The sequence below is a fragment of the Triticum urartu genome, chromosome 2, assembly GCF_003073215.2.
Source record: "Triticum urartu cultivar G1812 chromosome 2, Tu2.1, whole genome shotgun sequence".
NCBI classification, from domain to species: Eukaryota; Viridiplantae; Streptophyta; class Magnoliopsida; order Poales; family Poaceae; genus Triticum; species Triticum urartu.
In genome coordinates this window covers 196,822,701-196,832,169 of record NC_053023.1, presented here as the reverse complement: position 1 = coordinate 196,832,169, position 9,469 = coordinate 196,822,701, and positions in this window count along the sequence as shown.

Genomic DNA, 9,469 nt, shown 5'->3' with positions numbered 1-9,469 from the left:
AACTTGTTTTTGCAGGGCATGTTGTGATGTGATATGGTCAAGGCATGATGCTAAATTTTATTGTATGAGATGATCATGTTTTGTAACCAAGTTATCGGCAACTGGCAGGAGCCATATGGTTGTCGCTTTATTGTATGCAATGCAATCGCCCTGTAATGCTTTACTTTATCACTAAGCGGTAGCGATAGTCGTAGAAGCATAAGATTGGCGAGATGACAATGATGCTACGATGGAGATCAAGGTGTCGCGCCGGTGACGATGGTGATCATGACGATGCTTCGGAGATGGAGATCACAAGCACAAGATGATGATGGCCATATCATATCACTTATATTGATTGCATGTGATGTTTATCTTTTATGCATCTTATCTTGCTTTGATTGACGGTAGCATTATAAGATGATCTCTCACTAAATTTCAAGATAAAAGTGTTCTCCCTGAGTATGCACCGTTGCCAAAGTTCGGCGTGCCCAGACACCACATGATGATCGGGTGTGATAAGCTCTACGTCCATCTACAACGGGTGCAAGCCAGTTTTGCACACGCAGAATACTCAGGTTAAACTTGACGAGCCTAGCATATGCAGATATGGCCTCGGAACACTGAGACCGAAAGGTCGAGCGTGAATCATATAGTAGATATGATCAACATAGTGATGTTCACCATTGAAAACTACTCCATTTTCATGTGATGATCGGTTATGGTTTAGTTGATTTGGATCACGTGATCACTTAGAAGATTAGAGGGATGTCTTTCTAAGTGGGAGTTCTTAAGTAATATGATTAATTGAACTTAAATTTATCATGAACTTAGTACCTGATAGTATCTTGCTTGTTTATGTTTGATTGTAGATTGATGGCCCGTGCTGTTGTTCCATTGAATTTTAATGCGTTCCTTGAGAAAGCAAAGTTGAAAGATGATGGTAGAAATTATACGGACTGGGTCCGTAACTTGAGGATTATACTCATTGCTGCACAGAAGAATTACGTCCTGGAAGCACCGCTGGGTGCCAGGCCTACTGCTGATGCAACTGACGACGTTAAGAACATCTGGCAGAGCAAAGCTGATGACTACTCTATAGTTCAATGTGCCATGCTTTACGCTTAGAACCGGGTCTTCAACGACGTTTTGAATGTCATGGAGCATATGAGATGTTCCAGGAGTTGAAGCTAATATTTCAAGCAAATGCCCGGATTGAGAGATATGAAGTCTCCAATAAGTTCTATAGCTGCAAGATGGAGGAGAACAGTTCTGTCAGTGAGCATATACTCAAAATGTTTGGATATAATAATCACTTGATTCAACTGGGAGTTAATATTCCAGATGATTGCGTCATTGACAGAATTCTCCAGTCACTTCCACCTAGCTTCAAGAGCTTCGTGATGAACTATAATATGCAAGGGATGGATAAGACAATTCCCGAGCTCTTCGCAATGCTAAAAGCTGCGGAGGTAGAAATCAAGAAGGAGCATCAAGTGTTGATGGTCAACAAGACCACTAGTTTCGAGAAAAAGGGCAAGGGGAAGAAGAAGGGGAACTTCAAGTAGAATAGCAAGTAAGTTGCTGCTCAGGAGAAGAAACCCAAGTCTGGACCTAAGCCTGAAACTGAGTGCTTCTACTGCAAGCAGACTGGTCACTGGAAGCAGAACTGCCCTAAGTATTTGGCGGATAAGAAGGATAGCAAGGTGAACAAAGGTATATGTGATATACATGTTATTGATGTGTACCTTACTAGAGCTCGCAGTAGCACCTAGATATTTGATACTGGTTCTGTTGCTAATATTTGCAACTCGAAACAGGGACTACGGATTAAGCGAACACTGGCGAAGGACGAGGTGACGATGCGTGTGGGAAATGGTTCCAAAGTCGATGTGATCGCGGTCGGCACGCTACCTCTACATCTACCATCGGGATTAGTATTAGACCTAAATAATTGTTATTTGCTGCCAGCGTTGAGCATGAACATTATATCTGGATCTTGTTTGATGCGAGATGTTTATTCATTTAAATCAGAGAATAATGGTTGTTCTATTTATATGAGTAATATCTTTTATGGTCATGCACCCTTGAAGAGTGGTCTATTTTTGATGAATCTCGATAGTAGTGATACACATATTCATAATGTTGAAGCCAAAAGATGCAGAGTTGATAATGATAGTGCAACTTATTTGTGGCACTGCCATTTAGGTCATATCGGTGTAAAGCGCATGAAGAAACTCCATACTGATGGAATTTTGGAACCACTTGATTATGAATCACTTGGTACTTGCGAACCGTGCCTCATGGGCAAGATGACTAAAACGCCGTTCTCCGGTACTATGGAGAGAGCAACAGATTTGTTGGAAATCATACATACAGATGTATGTGGTCCAATGAATGTTGAAGCTCGTGGCGGATATCATTATTTTCTCACCTTCACAGATGATTTAAGCAGATATGGGTATATCTACTTAATGAAACATAAGTCTGAAACATTTGAAAAGTTCAAAGAATTTCAGAGTGAAGTTGAAAATCATCGTAACAAGAAAATAAAGTTTCTACGATCTGATCGTGGAGGAGAATATTTGAGTTACGAGTTTGGTTTAAATTTGAAACAATGCGGAATAGTTTCGCAACTCACGCCACCCGGAACACCACAGCGTAATGGTGTGTCCGAACGTCGTAATCGTACTTTACTTGATATGGTGCGATCTATGATGTCTCTTACAGATTTACCGCTATCGTTTTGGGGTTATGCTTTAGAGACGGCCGCATTCACGTTAAATAGGGCACCATCAAAATCCGTTGAGACGACGCCTTATGAACTATGGTTTGGCAAGAAACCAAAGTTATCGTTTCTGAAAGTTTGGTGTTGCGATGCTTATGTGAAAAAGCTACAACCTGATAAGCTCGAACCCAAATCGGAGAAATGTGTCTTCATAGGATACCCGAAGGAGACTGTTGGGTACACCTTCTGTCACAGATCCAAAGGCAAGACATTTGTTGCTAAGAATGGATCCTTTCTAGAGAAGGAGTTTCTCTCAAAAGAAGTGAGTGGGAGGAAAGTAGAACTTGATGAGGTAACTGTACCTGCTCCCTTATTGGAAAGTAGTACATCACAGAAACCGGTTTTTGTGACACCTACACCAATTAGTGCGGAAGATAATGATGATGATCATGAAACTTCAGAAGAAGTTACTACTGGACCTCGTAGATAAACCAGAGTAAGATCCGCACCAGAGTGGTACGGTAATCCTGTTCTGGAAGTCATGCTACTAGATCATGATGAACCTACGAACTATGAAGAAGCGATGGTGAGCCCAGATTCCGCAAAATGGCTTGAAGCCATGAAATCTGAGATGGGATCCATGTATGAGAACAAAGTGTGGACTTTGGTTAACTTGCCCAATGATCGGCAAGCAATTGAAAATAAATGGATCTTCAAGAAGAAGACTGACGCTGACGGTAATGTTACTGTCTACAAAACTCGACTTGTCACAAAAGGTTTTCGACAAGTTCAAGGAATTGACTACGATGAGACCTTCTCACCCATAGCGATGCTTAAGTCTGTCCGAATCATGTTAGCAATTGCCACATTTTATGATTATGAAATTTGGCAGATGGATGTCAAAACTGCATTCCTGAATGGATTTCTGGAAGAAGAGTTGTATATGATGCAGCCGGAAGGTTTTGTCGATCCAAAAGGAGCTAACAAGTGTGCAAGCTCCAGTGATCCATTTATGGACTGGTGCAAGCATCTTGGAGTTGGAATAAACGCTTTGATAGTGTGATCAAAGCATTTGGTTTTGTACAGACTTTTGGAGAAGCCTGTATTTACAAGAAAGTGAGTGGGAGCTCTGTAGCATTTCTGATATTATATGTGGATGACATATTGCTAATCGGAAATGATATAGAATTTCTGGATAGCATAAAGGGATACTTGAAGAAGAGTTTTTCAATGAAAGACCTCGGTGAAGCTGCTTACATATTGGGCATTAAGATCTATAGAGATATATCAAGATGCTTAATTGGACTTTCACAAAGCACATACCTTGACAAAGTTTTGAAGAAGTTCAAAATGGATCAAGCAAAGAAAGGATTCTTGCCTGTGTTACAAGGTGTGAAGTTGAGTAAGACTCAATGCCCGACCACTGCAGAAGATAGAGAGAAAATGAAAGATGTTCCCTATGCTTCAGCCATAGGCTCTATCATGTATGCAATGCTGTGTACCAGACCTGATGTGTGCCTTGCTATAAGTCTAGCAGGGAGGTACCAAAGTAATCCAGGAGTGGATCACTGGACAACGGTCAAGAACATCCTCAAATACCTGAAAAGGACTAAGGATATGTTTCTCGTATATGGAGGTGACAAAGAGCTCATCGTAAATGGTTACGTTGATGCAAGCTTTGACACTGATCCGAATGATTCTAAATCGCAAACCGGATATGTATTTACATTAAACGGTGGAGCTGTCAGTTGGTGCAGTTCTAAACAAAGCGTCGTGGCGGGATCTACATGTGAAGCGGAGTACATAGCTGCTTCGGAAGCAGCAAACAAAGGAGTCTGGATGAAGGAGTTCATATCCGATCTAGGTGTCATACCTAGTGCATCGGGTAGAATGAAAATCTTTTGTGACAATACTGGTGCAATTGCCTTGGCAAAGGAATCCAAATTTCACAAGAGAACCAAGCACATCAAGAGACGCTTCAATTCCATCTGGGATCTAGTCCAGGTGGGAGACATAGAGATTTGCAAGATACATACGGATCTGAATGTAGCAGACCCATTGACTAAGCCTCTTCCACGAGCAAAACATGATCAGCACCAAGGCTCCATGGGTGTTAGAATCATTACTGTGTAATCTAGATTATTAACCCTAGTGCAAGTGGGGGACTGAAGGAAATATGCCCTAGAGGAAATAATAAAGTTATTATTTATTTCCTTATATCATCATAAATGTTTATTATTCATGGTAGAATTGTATTAACCGGAAACATAATACTTGTGTGAATACATAGACAAACAAAGTGTCACTAGTATGCCTCTACTTGACTAGCTCATTAATCGAAGATGGTTATGTTTCCTAACCATAGACATGAGTTGTCATTTGATTAACGAGATCACATCATTAGGAGAATGATGTGATTGACATGACCCATTCCATTAGCTTAGCACCCGATCGTTTAGTATGTTGCTATTGCTTTCTTTATGACTTATACATGTTCCTATGACTATGAGATTATGAAACTCCCGTTTACCGGAGGAACACTTTGTGTGCTACCAAACGTCACAACGTAACTGGGTGATTATAAAGGTGCTCTACAGGTGTCTCCAAAGGTACATGTTGGGTTGGCGTATTTCGAGATTAGGATTTGTCACTCCGATTGTCGGAGAGGTATCTTTGGGCCCTCTCGGTAATACACATCACTTAAGCCTTGCAAGCAATGCAACTAATAAGTTAGTTGCAAGATGATGTATTACAGAACGAGTAAAGAGACTTGCCGGTAACGAGATTGAACTAGGTATTGAGATACCGACGATCGAATCTCGGGCAAGTAACATACCGATGACAAAGGGAACAACGTATGTTGTTATGCGGTCTGACCGATAAAGATCTTCGTAGAATATGTAGGAGCCAATATGAGCATCCAGGTTCCGCTATTGGTTATTGACCGGAGATGTGTCTCGGTCATGTCTACATTGTTCTCGAACCCGTAGGGTCCGCACGCTTAACGTTATGACGACAGTTTCATTATGAGTTTATATATTTTGATGTACCGAAGGTTGCTCGGAGTCCCGGATGTGATCACGGACATGACGAGGAGTCTCGAAATGGTCGAGACATAAAGATCGATATATTGGACGACTATATTTGGACACCGGAAAGGTTTCGGGTAAGATTGGGACAATACCGGATCACCGGGAGGTTATCGGAACCCCCCCGGGAGGTATATGGGCCTTATTGGGCCTTAGTGGAAAGGAGGGGAAAGGAGCAAGGGAGGGGGCGCCCCCCCCAAGCCCAATCCGAATTGGGAAGGGGGCCGGACCCCCCTTTCCTTCCTCCCTCCTTCCTCTTCCTTCCTTCTCCTACTCCTAATAGGGAAAAGGGGAGTCCTACTCCCGGTGGGAGTTGGACTCCCCCCCTTGGGCACGCCACCCTCCTTGGTCGGCCCCCTCCTCCACTCCTTTATATACGGGGGCAGGGGGGCACCCCAGAGACACAACAATTGATCATTGATCTCTTAGCTGTGTGCAGTGCCCCCCTCCACCATAATCCTCGATAATATTGTAGCGGTGCTTAGGCGAAGCCCTGCGTTGGTAGAACATCAAGATCGTCACCACGCTGTCGTGCTGACGGAACTCATCCCTGACACTTTGCTGGATCGGAGTCCGGGGATCGTCATCGAGCTGAACGTGTGCAAAAACTCGGAGGTGTCATAGTTTCGGTGCTTGATCGGTCGGGCCGTGAAGGCGTACGACTACATCAACTGCATTGTTATAACGCTTCCACTTCCGGTCTACGAGGGTACGTAGACAACACTCTCCCCTCTCGTTGCTGTGCATCACCATGATCTTGCGTGTGCGTAGGAATTTTTTTGAAATTACTACGTTCCCCAACAGTAGAGGAGGGCATGGCAACTGCAGCAAGCATGCACGGAGGCGATGGTGGTGGTCGAACGAGGCAGGGGCAGCTCGGCACGCGTGCTGTGAAGAGGCCAGCGAAGCCATGCGGAAGGGTCAGTCAGGCAGCAGCAAGGGAGCATGCTGGAGCTCACCAGAGTAGCTGCAGGGGAGGCATGGCAAGATGGTGAAGGTGCTGCAGCAGCGGAGGACCTGCGAGGAGGGAGAAGGCGGAGGACGGAGCAGGTCCGGCGAGGCAGGAGACTCCGTCGGGCGCGACGGCAGGCTTGGGCTTGCCGGCTGACGGGGCACCATGGCAAGGATGCGGAGCAGCGGAACGGAGGAGAGGGCGCTGCAAGGGAGGTGGGCGTCCATGAGGGACCTCATGTCCAAGGCCCAGCGGCGGGAGCTCCGGCCTAGGTGGTCAGGGAGGAGGTGTAGGAGAGGAAGGCGGGAGGCGACGACGTGCGTGAGGGAGGAGGACGAGGCCGGTGCTGGCCGTGCGAGATGGAGGAGGTCGAGCGCGAGGGAACGGGAAGAGGTGCAGCGCTCCTCTCTGCCTCACGTCCTGACGGTGCAAGGAGGGAGGAGAGGATCGAGACAAGGGGGAGGAGAGGCTGCAAGTGTTTCACGCTAGGGTTGGTTGTAGGTGCGGCTGGGCTAAGGGGAGGTTGGGCCTAGGTAGGCCAGCTGGGCTAAGGTGGCCTAGTGTTGGGCTGGGCTGAAAGTTGGGCCGCTGCTCTCTCTCCCTTCTCCCATTTCTTTCCTTTAAACTATTTTTACTAGGCAGTAAAATACCAAGGAAAACCCAGGGAGTTAGGGGAGGGGCATGAGAGATATAAGAATATCCCCAAGACGCTAAAATTATGCACTGTTTGAAATAACTGGTTTGGGCATTTTTGGAGAAAGAAAATTATCGCAAGTTTGAATTAGATTCAAACTTGAGGCAATTTTGATTCCAACCAAATCAAGTCCAAAAGAGCTGAAAATTTGAAAGAGAGGTTGTCGGCAAGGTGTAGGGAATGTAGAAATATAGTGAACATTAATCTAGAGCAGAAAATGCCACTAGAGAAATAGTTGAAAGAAAGGGAAAAGGAGATGTTTGGATGGGATGGAAACTTGGGTGAACTTGATGAATTGTTGCTGGTATGTGCATGGAACACAAAAATGAGGTGGAGATAAGAATAAGAGGGGTTCGATGCACTGATGCAAGGGGGGCTCAGGAGGGGTTGGTTGTGACTGTGTAGAAGCCCAAGGGCTGCGGGAGAGAAGAGAGAGTGAGACCCGCAACAGTTTTCGGAGACCAAAAACGTCCGACGAAAAGATCGGCTATATCGCCGCTATAGATTACCGGTTGGGCTGTCAAACGGACTCTGAATGCGATGAAAACTTGGCAGGCGGCCTACTGACAACAAAACAACACCCTACGCCAACTTTCATCCCATTCCAAGAACATTTTCCGGTCAGTTACAAAATAATATCTCGGACATGCCGCGGGCGCGTGCAAGTGTGTCTGGGCTCAGAACGGGCAATGGAAAGAACTAAGAAACCCAGACGAATGGAAGTTTTGAAAAACATGATGATGCAATGCACATGATGACATGGCTGTCGGCGTTCTGGGAACGGGGGTCCCAGACTTGCCTGCCTGCGGCCTGTGGCGTGGCTCAAAGGGGGCCCAGCACGGCCCATCTTCACCAACACATACCCAAGACCCTCGCGAGGGGCCAAGCCTCGCGGGGCGGACGACGCGGAGCTTCCTCAGGCACGGCCTCATCAGGCTGGCTCGTGAGGAGGCGGAGAAATCAAGGCGGGGTACCTCACGAGGTGCCCGTGACGCAAGCCATGACGACCAAGGGCGCCAGGCGGGTGCGAGCCCGCGCAGCGTCCTCCTTCCCTCTTTGGTGCAAAGGGAGCAAGCGCAGCCACGGAGTACCGAGGAATCAGGTTGCCATTTCAGTGCAACAAGACCAAGACCAGGAGGACTGCAAGACGGAGGTCATTGTGGAGCCCAAGACGGCGTCACCACCAGAGCTTTGTGCAGGCGAAGACTACTTTTGTCAGAGTAGCTAGTACTAGTTGTCCACCTCCAAATTAGCCCGCCATTGTTGGCTCCCTTCCCGCTCGATATTTGGGAAGAGGACCAGGGCCTCTATAAATAGGACCAACCACCCACAGAACAAGGGGGACGGGAGGACGAAGGATGAGAAAAAGAGAAGAGAGAGAGAGAGAGAGAAGGGTGACTGAACTCCTCCCAGCAGTTCATCGCCCCAGCCAAGAGCAGACCCTCACGAGGCTGTTCTTCCTTGTGTTGCTCATCATCGCCAGCCCAAGAGGCAATCCACCACACCACACACTGGAGTAGGGTATTACACCACAACGGTGGCCCGAACCAGTATAAACCCTGTGTCATTCGTGTTGTTCTTTCCATTGCTTATATCTTAGCGAGGCGGAGGGGTGCAGGTAGGTAGAAGGCGAAATCTCCGCACACACCCCAGTGTTCAAACCTCAAGGGTCTGCCGGAACCCGAAATCCGACATTTGGCGCGCCAGGTAGGGGTGCGCCGAAATTCGTCTTCCACCGCCCCGTTCTTCTCCGACCATCGCGCCCATGTCTGACGCTCGTCGGGCCCGCGCCGAGCGCCGGGCCGCTCTCGCTTCCCGCGTCGCCCAGACGGCTCCTGTCGGCGGGCGTCCTTGCCGTTCCCCGTCACCTGCCGTCAACGCCGCCACTGGCCCGGCGGGGGACGAGCAGCAAGCATCGTCTCAGCATCCGTCCGTGCGGCAAGACGGCCGCACCGCTACTCCCTCGCTCACCCCAGCTGGTTCTTCGTCCCGCGCGCTCCGCGCACCCATGGAGGCTCGAGCTGCGC